This window comes from Pseudophryne corroboree, chromosome 9, assembly GCF_028390025.1.
Source record: "Pseudophryne corroboree isolate aPseCor3 chromosome 9, aPseCor3.hap2, whole genome shotgun sequence".
NCBI lineage: Eukaryota > Metazoa > Chordata > Amphibia > Anura > Myobatrachidae > Pseudophryne > Pseudophryne corroboree.
The window spans coordinates 344,483,709-344,509,026 of record NC_086452.1 but is presented as its reverse complement, the minus strand read 5'-3'; the positions used below and the strand labels follow the sequence as shown (position 1 = coordinate 344,509,026).

Genomic DNA, 25,318 nt, shown 5'->3' with positions numbered 1-25,318 from the left:
CAATTAGTTACTTTAGTATGTTTGGACCATATAGGTCGATATTCTAACGGAATATAATAAAAGCTAAGTTTTAGAATGATCATCATATCACTTCACTATTCATTATCTTATTATCACCATATATTCAAATAAGAGTGCTCCCAAAAAGGATTTCTTTTGTCTTGTCTGTCATCGTTTTTCTTGTAACCACGGATGCCAGCCTGCGAGGCTGGGGAGCAGTCACACAGGGAAGGAATATCCAGGACTTATGGTCAAGCCTGGAGACATCACTTCACATAAATATCCTGAAGCTAAGGGACATTTACAATGCTCTAAGCTTAGCAAGACCTTTGCTTCAAGGACAGCCGGTGTTGATCCAGTCGGACAACATCACGGCAGTCACCCACGTAAACAGACAGGGTGGCACAAGAAGCAGAAGGGCAATGACAGAAGCTGCAAGGATTCTTCGCTGGGCGGAAAATCATGGGATAGCACTGTCAGCAGTATTCATTCCGGGAGTGGACAACTGGGAAGCAGACTTCCTCAGCACGACCTCCACCCGGGGAGAGTGGGGACTTCACCCAGAAGTCTTCCACAGGATTATAAACCGTTGGGAAAAACTCGACAGGTATTGCGCCAGGTCCAGGGACCCTCAGGCAATAGCTGTAGACGCTCTGGTAACACCGTGGGTGTACCAGTCAGGGTATGTGTTTCCTCCTCTGCCTCTCATACCCAAGGTACTGAGATTGATAAGATGGTGAGGAGTAAGCACTATATTCGTGGCTCCGGATTGGCCAAGAAGGACTTGGTAACCGGAACTTCAAGAGATGCTCACGGAGGATCCGTGGCCTCTACCTCTAAGAAGGGACCTGCTCCAGCAAGGACCCTGTCTGTTCCAAGACTTACCGCGGCTGCGTTTGACGGCATGGCGGTTGAACGCCGGATCCTGAAGGAAAAAGGGCATTCCGGATGAAGTCATCCCTATCCTGATCAAAGCCAGGAAGGATGTAACCGCAAAAACATTATCACCGCAATTGGCGAAAATATGTTGCGTGGTGCGAGGCCAGTAAGGCCCGACGGTGGAAATTCGACTGGGTCGATTCCTACATTTCCTGCAAACAGGAGTGTCTATGGGCCTGAAATTGGGGTCCATTAAGGTTCAAATTTCGGCCCTGTCAATTTTCTTCCAAAAAGAACTAGCTTCAGTCCCTGGAGTTCAGACGTTTGTAAAAGGGGTACTGCATATACAGCCTCCTTTTGTGCCTCCAGTGGCACTTGGGATCTCAATGTAGTTTTTTTTTTTGGATTCCAAAAGTCACATTGGTTTGAACCACTTAAATCTGTGGAGTTAAAATATCTCACATGGAAAGTGGTCATGCTGTTGGCCCTGGCCTGGGCCAGGCGCGTGTCAGAATTGGCGGCTTTATCCTGTAAAAGCCCTTATCTGATTTTCCATTCGGACAGGGCGGAATTGAGGACTCGTCCTCAATTTCTCCCTAAGGTGTTTTCAGCATTTCACTTAAACCAACCTATTGTGGTGCCTGCGGCTACTAGGGACTTGGAGGATTCCAAGTTGCTGGACGTAGTCAGGGCCCTGAAAATATATGTTTCCAGGACGGCTGGAGTCAGAAAATCTGACTCGCTGTTTATCCTGTATGCACCCAACAAGCTGGGTGCTCCTGCTTCTAAGCAGACGATTGCTCGTTGGATTTGCAGTACAATTCAGCTTGCACATTCTGTGGCAGGCCTGCCACAGCCAAAATCTGTAAAAGCCCATTCCACACGGAAAGTGGGCTCATCTTGGGCGGCTGCCCGAGGGGTCTCGGCTTTACAACTTTGCAGAGCAGCTACTTGGTCAGGGGCAAACACGTTTGCTAAATTCTACAAATTTGATACCCTGGCTGAGGAGGACCTGGAGTTCTCTCATTCGGTGCTGCAGAGTCATCCGCACTCTCCCGCCCGTTTGGGAGCTTTGGTATAATCCCCATGGTCCTTTCGGAGTCCCCAGCATCCACTAGGACGTTAGAGAAAATAAGAATTTACTTACCGATAATTCTATTTCTCATAGTCCGTAGTGGATGCTGGGCGCCCATCCCAAGTGCGGATTGTCTGCATTACTTGTACATAGTTATTGTTACAAAAATCGGGTTATTGTTGTTGTGAGCCATCTTTTCAGAGGCTCCTTCTGTTATCATGCTGTTAACTGGGTTCAGATCACAAGTTGTACGGTGTGATTGGTGTGGCTGGTAATGAGTCTTACCCGGGATTCAAACTCCTTCCTTATTGTGTACGCTCGTCCGGGCACAGTATCCTAACTGAGGCTTGGAGGAGGGTCATAGGGGGAGGAGCCAGTGCACACCAGCTAGTCCTAAAGCTTTTACTTTGTGCCCAGTCTCCTGCGGAGCCGCTATTCCCCATGGTCCTTTCGGAGTCCCCAGCATCCACTACGGACTATGAGAAATAGAATTATCGGTAAGTAAATTCTTATTTTTTGTATTGTGCCCCCACACCATCTGTATGTGCTATACCAAGTTGCCCCCTTCTGTATGTTTTGTATTGTCCGCTCTCCCCCACCATAGACCCTATGTTTTGTACTGTGCTCTCAATACCCCCCTCCACACACACAATTACACAAGTATGGTAACTTACCTCCTGCATGCTATTCTCCAGTCACTAATTCCTCTGCGACCCCTCCCGTCGTCTTCAACTGACACTTTGCAGATCTCTTTGCCGGTCACCCGACACTCTGCAAATCTCTTTGCCAGAACTTTGCCAAATGATGATCTAAATAACCAGAATTTCCTGGTCACACATACTATATGTATAATTATACTACTACATTTTGTTACGTACGTTCATTTTTATTCATTTGCAATTTATTTTATTTACTTTTTATCCAAAATTCATGATCCTTTCTCATAGAGACCCAAGTTATCTGCTCCAGGTTTTATCTTCCCTAGTGCTAGGATCATGTTAGTATCATACACTGGGCCTAATTCAGACCTGATTGCAGCAGCAAATTTGTTCTCTAATGGACAAAACCATGGGGGTCATTCCGAGTTGTTCGCTCGCAAGTGAATTTTAGCAGATTTGCTCATGCTAAGCCGCCACCTACTGGGAGTGAATCTTAGCATCTTAAAATTGCGAACGATGTATTCGCAATATTGCGATTACACACCTCGTAGCAGTTTCTGAGTAGCTTCAGACTTACTCGGCATCTGCGATCATTTCACTGCTTGTCGTTCCTGGTTTGACGTCACAAACACACCCAGCGTTCGCCCAGACACTCCCCCGTTTCTTCAGCCACTCCTGCGTTTTTTCCGGAAACGGTAGCGTTTTTCCCCACACGCCCATAAAACGGCCTGTTTCCGCCCAGTAACACCCATTTCCTGTCAATCACATTACGATCGCCAGAACGATGAAAATGCAGTGATTACAATTCCTAAGTGCATAGCAAATTTACTTGGCGCAGTCGCAGTGCGGACATTGCGCATGCGCACTAAGCGGAAAATCGCTGCGATGCGAAGATTTTTACCGAGCGAACAACTCGGAATGACCCCCCATGTGCAGTGCAGGTGGGGCAGATGTAACATGCAGGGCCGTCTTTTCGTATGGGCTCAATGGGCTCTTGCCCAAGGGCCCCAGGAGTAAAAGGGACCTAGGCTGATAGCTGAGGGTCCCCTCTTTCCAGGGGTACCAGATTTTTGAAAATCGGCCCTGGGGAACCGGAGATATCCAACTTCAAATCAGTGGTCGCCATCCAAGCCTGTTAATTGTTCTTCCCAGCCAGCCAGATATCTCGGGTTCTGTCAGACTTAGAGTTAGAGAACCAGAGATATCAGCCTTCAAGTATCTGGTCCCTGCTACAGCTCCACACGCCTAATATGCAGTTTTATATTTTTGTTGGTGGATTGCTCTGGCTACTGAAGTCTGATCCCCAAGTCCCCAATACCTCCTGAAAGGTGTGACTCTCTAGTTTTTTTTATCCCATTAAAGCTAAGAAATCTATTTCCAGGAACTGGAGATATCTGCAGTAAAGCAAGCTGCCCTGACCCCCGGAAAATGATGAATATTAAGCCCACTCCACTATCCACCCCTCCCCTGTGTATTAAACACCCCCTACCACCCTGGAAGTCATGTGCCAGGGCCCCTTCATTCAGCACAATGTCCCCTTCTACAGTTTAGCGTTCTCCTTCCCGCCCCATTTGTGCAGTAAAGGAGTAATTAGCAGAAATTATTTCTCCGGGTCCTACATGCTGAGCGAAAGATAGAACCCCCCGCGGGACATCAAAGCTGCCGCTGATAGCACCCACCACCCCTACCGCTGATCGGTGGGTAGGGGCCCCAGTGCATGGCTGTGCCCAAGGGCCTACATTGCTGTTAAGACGGCTCTGGTAACATGTGCAGAGAGAGTATGGTAACTTACGTCCTGCATGTTATACTCCAGTCGTTGCTACCTCTGCGACCCCTCCCGTCGTCTTCAACTGACACTTTGCAGATCTCTTTGCCGGTCACTCGACACTCTGCAAATCTCTTTGCCAGATGATCTAAAAAAACAAAAAAGACTATCATTAAGCATAGTACTAGTTTAAGTACAATAAAATGTCCATGAGTCAACCAGTTTCCCAATTTTCCTTAAACCAAACAAGATACTTTCAAAGTTATCAATATCCCATTTATCTATTTTATTAACTTTTTCATCCCAAAGCCACGATCCTGCCTCATAGAGACCCAGGTTATCTGCATCCCCTGTATGTGTGCTTATCCTCCATACTGCCCTCTTTATTCCTGTAACGCTACATTTTTATTCCTAAATATGTCTTTCCTTCCTGTGCTTCTCCTATTTATGTGTCCTTGTACCTGTATTCCCTGTTCTGTCTTGCCTTTCAGCGGACTATACTGCACTCTGTCTTCCTTACCCCCCTCCATTATACCCTGCTATGTAGGACTCACCTCTTCCTACCTGTCTTCCTGCATGGAAACTGGAAACGTCAGCAGCTGTAGATAGAATGTTACAGGAAGAAGCATTGTGATGTCACAGACTAGTGATGTCACAGGCTAGGTGTGATGTCACAGGCTAGGTGTGATAGAACAGTAACCATCAGCAAAGCTACAGAGTTACAGCTATCTTACATATGCATTTTCTACATCAATTACAACTGGATATACATGAGTTTCTAGTTTAAAAAAATGAGACTAGTGTAGAAAATGAAGTATAAGGCAATGTTGTACAGAGTGCCTCAATATATAAGTAAAGGGAAAATATAAATGACAGGAATTTCTAGACTAAATCACCGCTTATATATTACTAACTATACTATTCCATTAAACCATAAAAGAATTATACAGCTTCTGTGGCTGGCTGACCTCAAGTCTGCATTTCACCTGGTTTAATCAGCCACAGAACCTGTGTAACCCATGAGCGTATAAAGAGGAGAAGAAATAATAGTTGTCTTTTTTGTGGCGCACTAGAAATGTATTATTCAATACCAGCGTATATAAAACAGTAAGGCGGGCCCGCAAGGTGACATTCACAGGGAATAGGTAATGACATCCACTCGACTTGTTCACACCCGCTGGATGTTTTGGAAAGAGGTTGAGTGGACAGTGAGCGTGGCTGTGCCCTGTGGCACCACGCGGCACCATTGTACTGACAGCTGGACTGCTGAGAACGGAACCTGGAGGTACATAACTTTTTTGTTTTCATTTCATCTCATGACACTCCACCCAAAGCTACTCTTTTGGTTATCCTATCAACTAGGACAACAATGAAGGTGACTCCATAACATTTCTTCCATTGTTCCTCCATGTCACAGAAACATTGCATGTGTGTTACAGGTGACCATCCTAATCATCTCTCCTTCACTTCACAGTAATGTCATTGTTAGTGATACATTATTTGGATCAAGCATCAAAAGGAAACTTAGGTATAAGAGTCTGGCCGGCATATCACTTATTGTATGACGACCTTATGCCTGCGCTGTACTGTATGTAGACGGAGCATTTGGTTTTGCTAATGACTTACATAGACTCCATAAGAGGGCATGCCGACATAGCATATTGTTGAATGTTAACATGTATGATCTTAAACTCCATCTATAAATGTTCTGTTGCGAGACTTCCAATATGCTCAGAATATTGCTACTGTGACAGATGATTTAGTATATACTAGCTGGAGTACCCGGCGTTGCCCCGGATTTTAAGAATGTCTGTTTACAAAAATAAATGTAAGTATTAAACACACAGTATAAATAACATTGTAGGTAGCTGAATACCCGTGCTTTGGTACGGGATGAGGATGGTAAATTAGAATGATAGTTTGTTAATTTACGTTGATTGGAGATCTAGTATATAGGCATATCATGGCCGCACCCCTTTTTGGTCCCCCAATGGACCCTGCTCTTCCCACTATACAACTCTCAGTCTGTGGCTTCTTGCTGACTCCATTCCCCTCCTCACATCATGTCACTGGCCCTGTCACATGCACCCCTGTCATCACTGAGATATCATGCATGTCCTGATATAGTGTGTGCTGCTGGCCCACCCCTAGGGGCAGGGCTGTTTCTAGCCAATTTGGCTCCCAGTGCGAGATTTCAAAATGTGCCCCCCCCATGGACATAAAAAATAATAATGTGCCCCCCATAGCTATAAAAGAAAAAGTGCGCTCCCGACAAGGGGTGTGGTCTTATTAAAATGGGCGTTGTCTTATTAAAATGGGCGTGTCCTCATCTGATATCATCACGGCCACCACAGGGAAAATAAATAAATAAATCAAAAGTCCCCATTTTACACATTACGGCAGGTAAGTGTCCCCATTTTACACAGTATGGCAGGCAAGAGTCTTTATTTTATACATTACGGCAGGTACCTGTCCCCATTTTACACAGTACGGCAGGCACGTGTCCCCATTTTACACAGTACAGTAGGCAAGAGTCCCCATTTTACACATTACAGCAGGCAAGAGTCCTCATTTTACACATTACGCAGGCAAGAGTCCCCATTTTACACAGTACACAGGCAAGAGTCCCCATTTTACACAGTACAGCAGGCAAGTGTCCCCATTTTACAAAGTGCGTCAAGCAAGTGTCCCCATTTTATGCAGTATGGCAGGAAAGTGTCAAGTGGGGGGGAAGGAAGGGAGAGGGAGGGGGGAAGAGAGAGACTATTTACATATGAAGAGGATCTTCCCGCTCTTCGGGCCGCCTCTCCTTCTAGCTTGGCTCCCCCTCCTCTTCTCATCAGTACAGTACTCCTGCTCGGGGGTGGAGTTTTGCAGAATGACGCAATTACTAGTGATGAGCGGATTCGGTTTTACTCGGTTTTACTCGGTTTTACTCAGTTCTCAAAACGGCATCTTATTGGCTCACGGATGTCACGTGTTTTGGATAGCCAATAAGATGCCGTTTTGAGAACCGAGTAAAACCAAGTAAAACCGAGTAAAACCGAACCTCGCTCATCACTAGCAATTACGTTGTGATGTCACGTCACAACGCAACCGCGTCATTCTGCAAAACTCCGCCCCCCCCAGCAGGAGTACTCGGGAAGAGGGAGGAGGGGGAGACGAGGCCTCGCAAAGTGTCGCAGCGGGCACCCCGTGTGGTTGCACGGCTCGCCCGCCGCAAGAAACGGCACTGCCTAGGGGTGCTAGTGGTGTGTTACCCTCACAGTGTTTGTTCCCAGAGTGTAAGTCATATGTGTACCAAGTTTGGTGTAAATTGCTCCAGGCATTCCAGAGTATGCTGACTGCTGAAAAACTCTGTGCTGCTGCCTCACCCATAAGGGTGCTAGGGGTGTCTTACCCCCACAGTGTTTGCTCCCAGCTTGCAAGTCATATGTGAACCAAGTTTGTTGTAAATTGGTCCAGGCATTCGGGAGTTATGCTGTCTCCTGACATACTCTGTGCTGCTGTCCCACCCCTAGGGGTGTCTAACCCCCCACAGAGTTTGTTTGCAGATTGTAAGTCAGATGTGTACCACGTTTGGTGTAAATTGCTCCAGGCCTTCAACAGTTATGCTGTCTTCTGACATACTCTGTGATGCTGTCCCACCCCTAGGGGTGCTAGGGGTGTCTGACCCCCACAGTGTTTGTTTCCACAGTGTAAGTCATATGTGTACTAAGTTTGTTGTAAATAGCTGCAGGCATTCCAGAGTTACGCTGTCTGATGAAATACTCATTGCTGCTGCCTCATCCCTAAAGGTGTCTTCCTCCCACAGTGTTTGTTCCTAGATTGTAAGGCATATGTGTACCAAGTTTTGAGTACATTGCTCCAGCAATTCCGTTATGTTATGCTGTCTCCAGATATACTCTGTGCTGCTATCTGCCCCCCTAGAGGTGTTAGGGATTTCTAATTGTTTTAGCTGCCTTCGCCGTGTTTTAATACACTCGTATGTAAAATTTCACGATCGTCGCTTGTAAACTGTGGATTTGTATAGAAAGACAGAATGACGGATTTTGGCTTTTATATAGTAGATACACTTGGGGGTATATTTACTAAAATTCGTATTTTTCCGAAAAAGGTCAAAGATCAATCACGAATGACATCGACAGTGTAAAATTGCAACTTTTTGAATTGATTACGACTAATTTACTAAGCTGCCGTATTTTGCCTTTTCGGGTTTTCCGATGTCGATGTCATTCGTGTTTTTTTTCTGTTTTTTACGGCAGTGATTAGCAAAACACTGCCGACTTTTTCAAAATGAATCTCGGCCGGGTCTGTGTGATCCGTGCTGGGGTTCTTTTTTTTTTTTAAATAAACACTGTAAAACTTTAAAAAAAATTGCGTGGGGTCCCCCCTCCTAAGCATAACCAGCCTCGGGCTCTTTGAGCCGACCCTGGTTGCAGAAATATGGGGGGAAAAATGACAGGGGTTCCCCCATATTTAAGCAACCAGCATCGGGCTCTGCGCCTGGTCCTGGTTCCAAAAATACGGGGGACAAAAAGAGTAGGGGTCCCCCGTATTTCTAAAACCAGCACCGGGCTCCACTAGCTGGACAGATAATGCCACAGCCGGGGATCACTTTTATATAGTGCCCTGCGGCCGTGGCATCAAAAATCCAACTAGTCACCCCTGGCCGGGGTACCCTGGGGGAGTGGGGACCCCTTCAATCAAGGGGTCCCCCCCCCAGCCACCCAAGGGCCAGGGGTGAAGCCCGAGGCTGTCCCCCCCCATCCAATTGGCTGCGGATGGGGGGCTGATAGCCTTTTGTGAAAATGAAAAGATATTGTTTTTAGTAGCAGTACTACAAGGCCCAGCAAGCCTCCCCCGCATGCTGGTACTTGGAGAACCACAAGTACCAGCATGCGGCGGAAAAACGGGCCCGCTGGTACCTGTAGTACTACTACTAAAAAAATACCCAAAAAAAGACAAGACACACACACCCTGAAAGTAAAGATTTATTACATACATCCACACAAACATACAAACATACTTACCTATGGCCCCACGCAGGTCGGTCCTCTTCTCCAGTAGAATCCAAGGGGTACCTGTTGAATAAATTATACTCACCAGCTCCAGGGTCCCAGGCTCCTCGTAGCATCCATTTGTAATCCACGTACTTGAATAAAATAAAAAAACGGACACCCGAGCCACGCACTGAAAGGGGACCCATGTTTGCACATGGGTCCCCTTTCCCCGACTGCCAGAAACCCACTCTGACTTCTGTCTAAGTGGGTTTCTTCAGCCAATCAGGGAGCGCCACGTTGTAGCACCCTCCTGATCGGCTGTGTGCTCCTGTACTGACTGACAGGCGGCACACGGCAGTGTTACAATGTAGCGCCTATGCGCTCCATTGTAACCAATGGTGGGAACTTTCTGCCCTGCGGTTGACCGAAAGTGACCTCACCGCTGACCTGAAAGTTCCCACCATTGGTTACAATGGAGCGCATAGGTGCTACATTGTAACACTGCCGTGTGCCGCCTGTCAGTCAGTACAGGAGCACACAGCCGATCAAGAGGGTGCTACAACGTGGCGCTCCCTGATTGGCTGAAGAAACCCACTTAGATAGAAGTCAGAGTGGGTTTCTGGCAGTCGGGGAAAGGGGACCCATGTGCAAAACATGGGTCCCCTTTCAGTGCGTGGCTCGGGTGTCCGTTTTTTTATTTTATTCAAGTACGTGGATTACAAATGGATGCTACGAGGAGCCTGGGACCCTGGAGCTGGTGAGTATAATTTATTCAACAGGTACCCCTTGGATTCTACTGGAGAAGAGGACTGACCTGCGTGGGGCCATAGGTAAGTATGTTTGTATGTTTGTGTGGATGTATGTAATAAATCTTTACTTTCAAGGTGTGTGTGTCTTGTCTTTTTTTGGGTATTTTTTTTAGTAGTAGTACTACAGGTACCAGCGGGCCTGTTTTTCCGCCGCATGCTGGTACTTGTGGTTCTCCAAGTACCAGCATGCGGGGGAGGCTTGCTGGGCCTTGTAGTACTGCTACTAAAAACAATATCTTTTCATTTTCACAAAAGGCTATCAGCCCCCCATCCGCAGCCAATTGGATGGGGGGGACAGCCTCGGGCTTCACCCCTGGCCCTTGGGTGGCTGGGGGGGGGACCCCTTGATTGAAGGGGTCCCCACTCCCCCAGGGTACCCCGGCCAGGGGTGACTAGTTGGATTTTTGATGCCACGGCCGCAGGGCACTATATAAAAGTGACCCCCGGCTGTGGAATTATCTGTCCAGCTAGTGGAGCCCGGTGCTGGTTTTAGAAATACGGGGGACCCCTACTCTTTTTGTCCCCCGTATTTTTGGAACCAGGACCAGGCGCAGAGCCCGATGCTGGTTGCTTAAACATGGGGGAACCCCTGTCATTTTTTCCCCCATATTTCTGCAACCAGGGTCGGCTCAAAGAGCCCGAGGCTGGTTATGCTTAGGAGGGGGGACCCCACGCATTTTTTTCCCCGAAAATAACCACTTTCCCACCCCTTCCCACTGATATACATGCACGGATCTCATGGATCCGTGCATGCCTATCCAATCACGGGAAAAAAAAGCAGGTCTGTTTTTTTTTAGCACTTTTTTACGAGTTGTAATTTTTCACGGCAGTGTTTTTTTTTTTTTTTGCTTTGCACTTCTTAGTAAATTACCGAGATTCATAGTTAAACAGCCGCGTTTTGACCGATGGTGTATTCATTCGTAATTTTTTTCTTGGACTTCCAAAAAATTACGAATGCCCTCATCACTGCCGTGATTTGAGTTTAGTAAATTACCGAGATGACACTTTGATGAAAAAACGGCATCTCGGTCAAAATCGGGACCTTAGTAAATATACCCCTTAGAGTTACTTTGATATGTGACTGTCATACTTGGCAACATTTTATAGCAAGTTCCAGGGATGCTTGGTGGCTGAGCCCAGTGCATGGTGGAATGTCATGTGTGGATCTGTCTAGGAGGTCCTTGGTGCACTACAACTCCCATCGTGTCGTTTACTGGACTTCATTATAATGTGATGATTTGTTTTTAATTCATGTTAATTACTCATGTTCCATACATTTTCATTTATACCACTTAATGTGCACATAACACAGTGTTTATAGGGCCTAATTCAGACCTGATCGCTCGCTAGCGTTTTTGCAGCGCTGCCATTTGGTCAGAACTGCGCATGTGTATGCACCGCAATGTGCAGGCACGTCGCACAGGTACAAAGCGGTTCGTTGCTCTGCGATGGGTTTGTGCGAAGAATCCATTTGTATGGGCGATCGCAAGGAGATTGACAGGAAGAAGGCATTTGTGGGTGTCAACTGACCGTTTTCTGGGAGTGGTTGGAAAAACACAGGCATTCCCAAGCGTTTGCAGGGCGGGTGTCTGACGTGAATTCCGGTCCCGGACAGGTTGAAGTGATAGCAGCGGCTGAGTAAGTCCTGGGCTACTCAGAAACTGCACAAAATCTTTTTGTACTGCTCGGCTGCACATGCGATCGCACACTTGCACAGCTAAAATACACTCCCCGGTGAGCGGCGACTATGTGAACGCAGGACTGCAAAAAACAGCTAGCGAGTGATCAGGTCTGAATTGGCCCCATAGATCCTCCAGAAACCCCATGGGGCTGTTTTACTGGTCCATGTCAGGTTTGGCCATCCAAGTGTGAGGTCAAATTGATGAATAATCCTGGGCCGCAGCTCCAGAGGCGGGATGGGCCTGCGTGTGGCCAGCTGTACAGTGGAGGCATCGGATAACAGCCCATGTCCTCTCATGCTCTACAGTGTTTAGTTGCACAGTTGGTGGTGGTGGTGGGTGTTTGGTAGGCTAAAGCACTGGGGCTCGTTACAAATACTGGAGCCTATTTACTAAGCCTTGGAGAGAGATACAGTGGACGGAGATAAGTACCAGCCAATCAGCTGCTGTCGTTATAGGCTGGATTTGAAAAATGACAGGAGCTGATTGGCTGGTACTCTATCTCCATCCATTTTATCTCTCTCCAAGGCTTAGTACATAGACCCCATTGTATGCAGTGGATGTGGGGGTGATGAAATAGTTAAAAAAATAGATACTTTTTTGCTGGTGAGCTACAGGGCCCAGATATCACACACTTACCAAGTTCTTGGCAGCCAGTTGGGAGGGGTATGACGCAACCATGTGGGCAGTGCAGGGGCATGACAGCAGAATCACATCATCAAGGCACAGTATATAAAGCCACGATTACATCATTGTAAAGCGGGGGAAGGGGCCATGATGATGGGATTCAGCAGGAATAGCGTCATCAGCTCGCCTGGACTGGTCACTTCACACGGGAAGTGGGCATCAGCGTGTGGAACTGAGGCATTACTGAAGATATGCCTACACAGGGGCGGAACTACTGGCGGGGCAGGCAGTGCATTGCACTGGGGCCCCGCCGCACTCAAGGGCCCACAGCCGCCGGCATTTAGAACAGATTGACATGCGGACGAACGTCCGCATGTCAATCTGCGGTCTCCTCTCCCTCCCTGCTGCGGTGCCTGCTCCCCCGGCCCCCGCTCCCCCCCTATGTGTTGGAGGTTGGAGGGACACGAGCGCATCGCTCGTCTCTCCTGTGTCCCTCCTGGCTCTCCCCCGGCATGTGCCGTTCGTGAGCTCTGATTGGCTCACGAACGGCACTTCCTTCATTAGACCGGCCGGGGGGAGAGCCAGGAGGGACACAGGAGAGACGCGCGATGCGCTCGTGTCCCTCCAACACATAGAGGGGGGAGGGGGGGCCGGGGGAGCAGGCACTGCGGCATATACCTGGCACTTGGGGGACAGATCTGGCACTGGGGACATATACCTGGCACTGGGGGGACAGATCTGGCACTGGGGACATATACCTTGCTCTGGGGGGGCATATACCCGGCACTGAGGGCATGTACCTGGCACTGGGGGGGCATATACCCGGCACTGGGGGGGGCATATACCTGGCACTGGGGGCATGTACCTGGCACTGGGGGAATATACCCGACACTGGGGGGGGCATATACCTGGCACTGGGGGGGGGGCATATACCCAGCACTGGAGGCATATACCTGGCACTGGGGGGGAAGCAGGCACTGGGGGGGAATATCTGGCACTGGGGGCATATACCCGGCATTGGGGGGGCATATACCCAGCACTGGGGGCATATACCCGGCACTGGGGGCATATACCTGGCACTGGGGGCATATACCTGGCACTGGGGGGGAAGCAGGCACTGGGGGGGAATATCTGGCACTGAAGGCATATACCTGGCACTGGGGGCATATAACTGGCACTGGGGACATGTACCTGGCACTGGGGGCATATACCTGGCACTGGGGGCATATAACTGGCACTGGGGGGGGAATATCTGGCACTGTGGGAGAATATCTGGCACTGGGTGCATATACCTGGCACTGTGGGGGAATATCTGGCACTGGGAGCATATGTGGCACTGGGAGCACGGCCCTAGCAACAAGCACTACCCACTAGCAACGAGCATGACACCCAGTGCATGAAACCCCTGGCAACGAGCATGACATCCTGGCACCATGCATGGAACCAAGTGCATGAAACCCCTGGCAACAAGCAGGTAATTTAAAAGTAATTGGAAGCCTTACTGTAGAACTTAATGTGTAATGGGCATTACGGTGTGTGGCATAATGTATCACGGACATTGCGGTGTGTGTCATAATGTTTCAGGCATTACGGTGTGTTGTATACTATATCACGGGCATTGTGGTATGTGGTATAATGTCTCAGGATCATTGTGGTGTGTGTCATACTGTGTCACAGACATTGTATGTGCTATAATGTATCAGGGGCATTGCAGTGTGTAGCATAATGTATAACGGGCATTGCGATTCCTGGCATAATGTGTCACACGCATTACGGTGTGTGGAATAATGTGTCACAGGCATTACGGTGTGTGGCATAATGTGTCTGGGGCATTACGGTGTGTGGCATAATGTGTCGGGGGCATTACAGTGTGTGGCATAATGTGTAGGGGGCATTACGGTGTGTGCATATTGTGTCATGTGCATTATTGTCAGTGATCGCAAAAACGCGCTATGGCGCGTATTTTACCCAGAAACAGCCGCCCAGGACTCACATTTAGAAGATGAGCGGGTCCCACAGGACGCGCTCATCTGAATATGTGTTTGCATGTGTTAAGCCTGTCAGCGGAATGCAGGAGGTGACTGGCTGTTTCCTCGGCCAATCACCTCCTGTAGTCTCCATCCAATCACAGCCTGCAGCATCTCCCGCTTTGAATCCTGCTCCCCGCCAGCACATGAATCTGTGCTGCAGGGCTGACAGACTGGCCCCGCTCATCCGGCTCCACTGCCGCTCTGCCGCCAGCACCCTCCTCTGCGACTGGGAGTACAGCTCCGGATCTGCCCGCCGCCACCCCCCTACCCGGGACCCGCTCAACGCCCCACCGAGACCCGACAACTACCTTCCAGCAGGAGCCGGCCGGGCTGCGCAGCTCCCGCTGTAGGTAAGCAGTAGACAGTGCTGCATCGCCCCGCTTCACCCGGAGTAGCTGGTGCAGATGCGGGATGTCCGGGGGCTGCTAGCTCCGTGTGTGCAATGTGAGGCCGCTCAGAGTGTCAGGGCCTCACTGACACCATTTTTCTGACAGCACAGTGCAGTGAGTGCACTGGCACAAGTAGCCAGCCTGCGCCGCAGCATGAAGGAGCTATCTGTGAAATCGCAAGCAGAGGCTGGCAAGAAGGAGCTCCTCCGATCGCTTCCCCTGACGGGCTGGCCACTGCTAAATATACCAGTAATCAGTACAACTGTGCAGTGACACTGACTTTCCCATTGCACCTGGGGCTCCACTACTTTGACACAGTTGGAACTGATTATCGGTATATTTAGCAGTGGCCAGCCCGTCAGGGGAAGCGATTGGACGAGCTTTTTCTTGCCAGAGAACAGCCTCTGCTTGCGATTTCACATAGAGCTCCTCCAGGCTGCGGCTACTACAGGCGCAGGCTGGCTACTTGTGCCAGTGCACTCACTGCACTGTGCTGTCAGAAAAAATGGTGAGTGTCAGTGAGTTGCTGCTGGGGGCGGAACCACTTGTGTCAAACGGCCCCTTCGTGCAACTGGAGGTGATAAGTGAGTGGTTACTGCAATGTGCCTCAGTGCTCTACCAGGCGCATTGTGTATAATAACGTGCTCTACCAGGCGCATTGTGTATAATAACGTGTTCTACCTGGCGCAATGTGTATGATAACGTGTTCTACCTGGCGCAATGTGTATGATAACGTGCTCTACCTAGTGCAATGTGTATAATAACGTGCTCTACCTAGTGCAATGTGTATAATAACGTGCTCTACCTAGTGCAATGTGTATAATAACGTGTTCTACCTGGCGCAATGTGTATGATAACGTGTTCTACCTGGCGCAATGTGTATGATAACGTGCTCTACCTAGTGCAATGTGTATAATAACGTGCTCTACCAGGCGCATTGTGTATAATAACGTGCTCTACCAGGCGCATTGTGTATAATAACGTGTTCTACCTGGCGCAATGTGTATAATAACGTGTTCTACCTGGCGCAATGTGTATGATAACGTGTTCTACCTGGCGCAATGTGTATGATAACGTGCTCTACCTAGTGCAATGTGTATAATAACGTGCTCTACCAGGCGCATTGTGTATAATAACGTGCTCTACCAGGCGCATTGTGTATAATAACGTGTTCTACCTGGCGCAATGTGTATAATAACGTGTTCTACCTGGCGCAATGTGTATGATAACGTGCTCTACCTGGCGCAATGTGTATAATAACGTGTTCTACCTGGCGCAATGTGTATGATAACGTGCTCTACCTAGTGCAATGTGTATAATAACGTGCTCTACCAGGCGCATTGTGTATAATAACGTGTTCTACCTAGTGCAATGTGTATTATAACGTGCTCTACCTGGCGCATTGTGTATAATAACGTGTTCTACCTGGCGCAATGTGTATGAAAATGTGCTCTACCAGGCGCATTGTGTATAATAACGTGTTCTACCTGGCGCAATGTGGCTGATAACGTGCTCTACCATGCGCATTGTGTATAATAACGTGTTCTACCTGACGCAATGTGTATGATAACTTGCTCTACCTAGCGGCAATGTGTATGATAACTTGCTCTACCTAGCGGCAATGTGTATGATAACATGCTCTACCTGATGCAGTGTGTATGATAACTTGCTCTACCTAGCGGCAATGTGTATGATAACATGCTCTGCCTGGCGCAATGTCTATGATAACGTGCTCTACCTGGCGCAGTGTGTATAACGTGTTCTACCTGGTGCACTGTGTATGATAAAGTGCTCTACCTAGCGGCAATGTGTATGAAAACGTGCTCTACCTGTTGCAAAGTGTATGACGTGCTGTACCTGGTGCAAAGTGCATGACGTGCTGTACCTGGTGCAAAGTGTATGACGTGCTGTACCTGGAGCAAAGTGTATGACGTGATCTACCTGGATCAGTGTGCATAGGAGGTTCTACCTGGTGCAATGTGTATAAGCGCCACTACTGTGTGGTGTAATGTGAATTGACACTATTATGTGGTCACGCCCCTTCCCTATGGGGAATCTGCCTGCCGCTATGTATAAAAATGGGGAATCTGCCTGCCGCTATGTATAAAAATGGGGAATCTGCCTGCCGCTATGTATAAAAATGGGGAATCTGCCTGCCGCTATGTATAAAAATGGGGAATCTGCCTGCCGCTATGTATAAAAAATAAGAATTTACTTACCGATAATTCTATTTCTCGGAGTCCGTAGTGGATGCTGGGGTTCCTGAAAGGACCATGGGGAATAGCGGCTCCGCAGGAGACAGGGCACAAAAAAGTAAAGCTTTACTAGGTCAGGTGGTGTGCACTGGCTCCTCCCCCTATGACCCTCCTCCAGACTCCAGTTAGGTACTGTGCCCGGACGAGCATACACAATAAGGGAGGCATTTTGAATCCCGGGTAAGACTCATACCAGCCACACCAATCACACCGTACAACTTGTGATCTAAACCCAGTTAACAGTATGACAACAGAAAGGGCCTCTTAAAGATGGCTCCTTAACAATAACCCGAATTAGTTAACAATAACTATGTACAAGTATTGCAGATAATCCGCACTTGGGATGGGCGCCCAGCATCCACTACGGACTCCGAGAAATAGAATTATCGGTAAGTAAATTCTTATTTTCTCTATCGTCCTAAGTGGATGCTGGGGTTCCTGAAAGGACCATGGGGATTATACCAAAGCTCCCAAACGGGCGGGAGAGTGCGGATGACTCTGCAGCACCGAATGAGAGAACTCCAGGTCCTCCTTTGCCAGGGTATCAAATTTGTAAAATTTTACAAACGTGTTCTCCCCCGACCACGTAGCTGCTCGGCAGAGTTGTAATGCCGAGACCCCTCGGGCAGCCGCCCAAGATGAGCCCACCTTCCTTGTGGAGTGGGCTTTTACAGTTTTAGGCTGTGGCAGGCCTGCCACAGAATGTGCAAGTTGAATTGTGTTACAAATCCAACGAGCAATCGACTGCTTAGAAGCAGGTGCGCCCAACTTGTTGGGTGCATACAATATAAACAGCGAGTCAGATTTTCTGACTCCAGCCGTCCTTGCAATGTATATTTTTAAGGCTCTGACAACGTCCAACAACTTGGAGTCCTCCAAGTCGCTAGTGGCCGCAGGCACCACAATAGGTTGGTTCAGATGAAATGCTGATACCACTTTAGGGAGAAAATGCGGACGAGTCCGCAGTTCTGCCCTATCCGAATGGAAGATTAGATAAGGACTTTTATAAGATAAAGCCGCCAATTCAGATACTCTCCTGGCAGAGGCCAGGGCTAGTAACATAGTCACTTTCAATGTGAGATATTTCAAATCCACCTTTTTCAATGGTTCAAACCAATGGGATTTGAGGAAATCTAAAACTACATTTAGATCCCACGGTGCCACCGGAGGCACCACAGGAGGCTGTATATGCAGTACTCCCTTGACAAAAGTCTGGACCTCAGGGACAGAGGCCAATTCTTTTTGGAAGAATATTGACAGGGCCGAAATTTGAACCTTAATGGATCCCAATTTGAGACCCATAGATAATCCTGATTGCAGGAAATGTAGGAAACGACCCAGTTGGAATTCCTCCGTCGGAACCCTCCGATCCTCGCACCACGCTACATATTTTCGCCAAATGCGGTGATAATGTTTCACGGTGACTTCCTTCCGTGCCTTAATCAAGGTAGGAATGACTTCTTCTGGAATGCCTTTCCCTTTTAGGATCTGGCGTTCAACCGCCATGCCGTCAAACGCAGCCGCGGTAAGTCTTGAAAAAGACAGGGACCCTGCTGTAGCAGGTCCCTTCTCAGAGGTAGAGGCCACGGTTCGTCCGTGAGCATCTCTTGAAGTTCCGGATACCAAGTCCTTCTCGGCCAATCCGGAACCACTAGTATTGTTCTTACTCTTCTTTGCCGTATGATCTTCAATACCTTTGGTATGAGCGGCAGAGGAGGAAACACATACACTGACTGGTACACCCAAGGAGTTACCAGTGCGTCCACAGCTATTGCCTGTGGATCTCTTGACCTGGCGCAATATTTGTCCAGTTTCTTGTTGAGGCGAGACGCCATCATGTCTACAATTGGTCTTTCCCAACGGTCTATTAACATGTTGAAGACTTCTGGATGTAGACCCCACTCTCCCGGATGAAGATCGTGTCTGCTGAGGAAGTCTGCTTCCCAGTTGTCCACGCCCGGGATGAACACTGCTGACAGTGCTATCACGTGATTCTCCCCCCAGCGAAGAATCTTGGCAGCTTCTGCCATTGCACTCCTGCTTCTTGTGCCGCCCTGCCTGTTTACATGGGCGACCGCCGTGATGTTGTCCGACTGAATCAACACCGGCTTTCCTTGCAGGAGAAGTTCCGCCTGGCTTAGAGCATTGTAGATTGCTCTTAGTTCCAGAATGTTTATGTGAAGAGACTTTTCCAGACTCGTCCATACTCCCTGGAAGTTTCTTCCTTGTGTGACTGCTCCCCAGCCTCTCAGGCTGGCGTCCGTGGTCACCAGGATCCAATCCTGAATGCCGAATCTGCGGCCTTCTAATAGGTGAGCCTTCTGCAACCACCACAGAAGTGACACCCTTGTCTTTGGTGACAGGGTTATTCGCAGGTGCATCTGCAGATGCGACCCTGACCATTTGTCCAACAGATCCCTTTGGAATATTCTTGCATGGAATCTGCCGAATGGAATTGCTTCGTAAGAAGCCACCATTTTTCCCAGGACTCTTGTGCATTGATGTACTGACACTTTTCCTGGTTTTAGGAGGTTCCTGACCAGATCGGATAACTCCTTGGCTTTTTCCTCTGGAAGGAAAACCTTTTTCTGAACCGTGTCCAGAATCATTCCTAGGAACAGCAGACGAGTTGTCGGGATTAAATGGGATTTTGGAATATTCAGAATCCACCCGTGTTGTCTTAGCACCTCTTGAGATAGTGCTAAAGCTGTCTCCAGCTGTTCTCTGGACCTTGCCCTTATTAGGAGATCGTCCAAGTATGGGATAACTAATACGCCTTTTCTTCGAAGAAGAATCATCATCTCGGCCATTACCTTGGTAAAGACCCGAGGCGCCGTGGACAATCCGAACGGCAGCGTCTGAAACTGATAGTGACAGTTTTGAACAATGAACCTGAGGTACCCCTGGTGTGCGGGGTAAATCGGAACGTGTAGATACGCATCCTTGATGTCCAAGGATACCATAAAGTCCCCTTCTTCCAGGTTCGCTATCACTGCTCTGAGTGACTCCATCTTGAACTTGAACTTTTTTATGTAGAGGTTCAAGGACTTCAGATTTAGAATAGGCCTTACCGAGCCATCCGGCTTCGGTACCACAAATAGAGTGGAATAATACCCCTTTCCTTGTTGTAATAGGGGTACTTTGACTATCACCTGCTGTGCAGGATCCAGGGGTCTACCTGCGAGTGAGCCCACTGCGCGCTGTAATTTTTGAGACGGCCCCCCACTGTCCCCGAGTCCGCTTGAGAGGCCCCAGCGTCATGCTGAGGTTTTTGCAGGAGCCGGGGAGGGCTTCTGTTCCTGGGAAGGAGCTGCCTGTTGGTGTCTCTTCCCTCTTCCTCTGCCTCGTGGCAGGTACGACAAGCCCTTTGCTCTCTTATTTTTGTAGGAGCGAAAAGGCTGCGGTTGAAAGGTCGGTGCCTTTCTCTGTTGGGGAGTGACTTGAGGTAAAAAAGTGGATTTCCCGGCAGTAGCCGTGGCCACCAAGTCTGATAGACCAACTCCAAATAACTCCTCCCCTTTATACGGCAAAACCTCCATGTGACGTTTTGAATCCACATCGCCTGTCCACTGTCGTGTCCATAAGGCTCTTCTGGCTGAAATGGACATAGCACTCACCCGAGATGCCAGTGTGCAAATATCCCTCTGTGCATCACGCATATAGATAAATGCATCCTTTATTTGTTCTAACGACAGTAAAACATTGTCCCTATCTAGGGTATCAATATTTTCAATCAGGGATTCTGACCAAACTACTCCAGCACTGCACATCCAGGCAGTTGCTATAGCTGGTCGTAGTATAACACCTGCATGTGTGTATATATTCTTTTGAATAACTTCCATCTTTCTATCTGATGGATCCTTAAGTGCGGCCGTCTCAGGAGAGGGTAACGCCACTTGTTTGGATAAGCGTGTGAGCGCCTTGTCCACCTTAGGGGGTGTTTCCCAGCGCGCCCTAACCTCTGGCGGGAAAGGGTATAATGCCAATAACTTTTTTGAAATTATCAACTTTTTATCAGGAGCAACCCACGCTTCATCACACACGTCATTTAATTCTTCTGATTCAGGAAAAACTGTTTGTAGTTTTTTCACACCATACATAATACCCTGTTTTACGGTATCTGTAGTATCAGCTAAATGTAACGTCTCCTTCATTGCCAAAATCATATAACGTGTGGCCCTACTGGAAAATACGTTTGAATTTCTACCGTCGTCACTGGAATCAGTGCCCGTGTCTGGGTCTGTGTCGACCGACTGAGGCAAAGGGCGTTTTACAGCCCCTGACGGTGTTTGAGGCGCCTGGACAGGCATTAATTGATTGTCCGGCCGCCTCATGTCCTCAACTGACTGTTTAAGGGAAGATAAACCATCACGTAATTCCACAAATAAAGGCATCCATTCTGGTGTCGACCCCCTGGGGGGTGACATCTGCATATTTGGCAATTGCTCCGCCTCCACACCAATATCGTCCTCATACATGTCGACACCACGTACCGACACACACCGCAAACTCACAGGGAATGCTCTAATGAAGACAGGACCCACTAGCCCTTTTGGGGAGACAGAGGGAGAGTCTGCCAGCACACACCACAAAGCGCTATATATACAAGGGATATCCTTATATTAAGTGCTCCCTTATAGCTGCTTTAATATATATATATATATAGCCATTAATGTGCCCCCCCTCTCTGTTTTACCCTGTTTCTGTAGTGCAGTGCAGGGGAGAGACCTGGGAGCCGTTCTGACCAGCGGAGCTGTGACAGAAAATGGCGCCGTGTGCTGAGGAGATAGGCCCCGCCCCTTTTTCGGCGGGTTCTTCTCCCGCTATTTTTCCAGTCAGGCAGGGGTTAAATATCTCCATATAGCCCCTATGGGCTATATGTGAGGTATTTTTAGCCTTGTATAAGGTTTATATTTGCCTCTCAGAGCGCCCCCCCCCAGCGCTCTGCACCCTCAGTGACTGCCCAGTGAAGTGTGCTGAGAGGAAAATGGCGCACAGCTGCAGTGCTGTGCGCTACCTTATGAAGACTGAGGAGTCTTCAGCCGCCGGTTTCCGGACCTCTTCACGCTTCAGCATCTGCAAGGGGGTCGGCGGCGCGGCTCCGGGACCGGACTCCACGGCTGGGCCTGTGTTCGATCCCTCTGGAGCTAATGGTGTCCAGTAGCCAAGCAGCAAATCCACTCTGCATGCAGGTGAGTTTACTACTTTCCCCCTAAGTCCCACGTTGCAGTGATCCTGTTGCCAGCAGGACTCACTGTAAAGAAAAAAAACCTAAACTAAACTTTCTCTAAGCAGCTCTTTAGGAGAGCCACCTAGATTGCACCCTTCTCGTTCGGGCACAAAATCTAACTGGAGTCTGGAGGAGGGTCATAGGGGGAGGAGCCAGTGCACACCACCTGACCTAGTAAAGCTTTACTTTTTTGTGCCCTGTCTCCTGCGGAGCCGCTATTCCCCATGGTCCTTTCAGGAACCCCAGCATCCACTTAGGACGATAGAGAAATGGGGAATCTGCCTGCCGCTACGTGTAAAAAGGTAGAATCTGCCTGCGGTAATGTGTAAAAAGAGCACGCTATCTGCCGTTATGTGTAAAAGTGCAAAAGAAACGAAATACCAAGGTAATTCGCCCGGCGCTGTCAAGAGAAATTGCTAATCCTTTAAGCTGCTGTATAAAGGGATAGTTAGTCCCTGGTGAGACAATAAGAAAAAAGTGTATATAAACAGCGCTAAGAAAAACTGGATATGGAAAATTAATAATCACAATTTATTATAAAAATTGTTGCAACACATTAAAACCTTCAATTCATGTATACATATGAATAAATTAATAAATTAAATTTGATAAAAAGATGTCAAATAGGGCAAGCACAGCACATTTGTTCTGGTGTATTACCACATGAGGATGCCGGACATGGTACGCTGATGTAAAACCTTGGAATTATGCCACAGTCCTGGGTGCACTTTGCAATGCTAGCAAATAAACGTCCCAAGAGTCGGATGAACCTTAGTTGCTTGGTTCCAAACCAGATGTAGTCCTGTTTGTGACTGGATCTCTGGTGCTTGTAAGGACTTCTGCAGGTTTCCCAATTGCTGGTGGACTTCTAGGCTTATTCCAGGTGTAAGTGATGATTTTACGGGTACACGGCTCCTCCAAACCAACGCGTTTCGCTGTATCCACAGCTTTCTCAAGGTAACATCAGCGTACCATGTCCGGCATCCTCATGTGGTAATACACCAGAACAAATGTGCTGTGCTTGCCCTATTTGACATCTTTTTATCAAATTTAATTTATTAATTTATTCATATGTATACATGAATTGAAGGTTTTAATGTGTTGCAACAATTTTTATAATAAATTGTGATTATTAATTTTCCATATCCAGTTTTTCTTAGCGCTGTTTATATACACTTTTTTGTTATGTGTAAAAGTGTATGGTGTCTGCCGTAATGTGTAAAATGGGGACACTGTCTGCCGTAATGTGTAAAATGGGGACGCTGTCTGCCGTAATGTGTAAAAAGTGCACGCTGTCTGCCGCTATGTGTAACGAGGGCACGCTGTCTGCCGCTATGTGTAACGAGGGCACGCTGTCTGCCATTGTGTAAAAAGTGTATGCTGTCTGCCGCTATGTGTAACGAGGGCACGCTGTCTGCCGTTATGTGTAAAAAGTGCACGCTGTCTGCCGTTATGTGTAAAAAGGGGAATCTGTTCGCTGTAAGGAGTAAAAGGGTCTCTACCTGGTGTAGTGGTGCTACTGTGCGGCGTAATTTGAAGAATGGAGACTACTGTGCACCGTTTTATGAATTGGTATTATTTTGTGGACACACCCCTTCCCCACGAAGCCACGCCTACGGCGCGCACTGCCCATGGGGTGGACTTGGATGGGATGGGGGGGGGGGCCCAAAGCATTTTGTTGCACCTGGGCCCACCGCTTGCTTGTTCCGCCACTGTGCCTACACCTTGGTGCCTGCTATCCTGGAGTCTCCAAGACATTGCGGGAGAATAGGCAAGTACCATATGCTCTATCATGTGTTGGGATCGTGTAACCGGAGGTTGGTATCCCAACGGTCAGCATCCTGATGCCGGGATACTGGCCGCTAGATTGCCGGTGGGGGTACGAGTGCAACAGAGCCCCATGCGGGCTCGCCAAGGGTGTAAATACCATAGGTGCAGGGAGTACAGCTGCTATGGGGCCCAGAGCTGAGAGGGACCACCTTCCCTGTCACAGTTACATGTGTTATATACAGGGTGTAGCTACCATAGGTGCAAGGAGTGCAGCTGCTGTGGGGCCCAGTGCTGAGAGGGCCCACCTTCCCTGTCACAGTTACACGTGTTAGATACAAGGGTGTAGCTACCGTAGGTGCAAGGAGTGCAGCTGCTATGGGGCCCAGTGCTGAGAGGGGCCACCTTCCCTGTCACAGTTACATGTGTTATATGCAGGGTGTAGCCAGGAGCGATTCTTGGTGCGGGCAAGCAGAGCCTGCGGCCTGGGGGCACGGCCACAGTCACCCCGCAGGCACCACCGCCTACCCGCACCCCGCTCCCCGGCTGCAGCAGACGCCGTGGGCTGTGTGGGCGTTCGCTGCAGCCGGCTCCAGTGACAGACGCTAGAGGTCTTTATTGATCTCTGGGGTCTGTGCGGCGCTGCTATGGGAGAGACGTCATGACATCTCTCCCATAGAGAGGACAGGGGAGCCGCGGCGGCCAGACGCAGCAGCAGCGGTCGGGAAGCAGGAGCGGGGCAGTGGTAAGTATTGTTTTTTTATTTTTGTGTGTGTTTGACAGGGGGCACAGCAGCAGAGGGCACAACTATTGGCACAGCAACAGGGGGCACAGCAGCAGAGGGCACAACAGGGGGCACAGCAGCAGAGGGCATAACTATTGGGGGCACGACGACAGGGGACACAGCAGCAGAGGGCACAACAGGGGGCACAGCAGCAGAGGGCACAACTATTGGGGGCACAGCAACAGGGGGCACAGCAGCAGAGGGCACATCTATTGGGGGCACAGCGACAGGGGACACAACTACTGGGGGCACAGCAACAGGGGGCACAGCAGCAGAGGGCACAACTATTGGGGGCACAGCAACAGGGGGCACAGCAGCAGAGGGCACAACAGGGGGCACAGCAGCAGAGGGCACAACTATTGGGGGC

The 25,318-nt window shown here is 48.8% G+C and overlaps 1 protein-coding gene and 1 long non-coding RNA gene across 3 annotated transcripts in view; one reads left to right on the top strand and one right to left on the bottom strand.

The window, feature by feature from the left end:
- Window positions 1-25,318, top strand: part of STAB1 (stabilin 1) — a 605,861-nt gene that overhangs the window by 84,525 nt on the left and 496,018 nt on the right. The gene's annotated exons all lie outside the window — the stretch shown is intronic.
- The window catches only part of LOC134958201 (uncharacterized), a 48,010-nt gene continuing 25,326 nt past the window's right edge, over window positions 2,635-25,318 (bottom strand). Inside the window, exons 1-3 of one of the 2 annotated variants that reach the window (XR_010186906.1) lie at window positions 4,933-4,978; window positions 4,406-4,526; window positions 2,635-2,763 (exon numbers count right to left, since the gene is read on the bottom strand). This is a non-coding gene — a long non-coding RNA (uncharacterized LOC134958201). Of the gene's footprint in view, window positions 2,764-4,405; window positions 4,527-4,932; window positions 4,979-25,318 lie in introns of those variants that run through there. The other variant, XR_010186905.1, reaches the window with a different exon arrangement.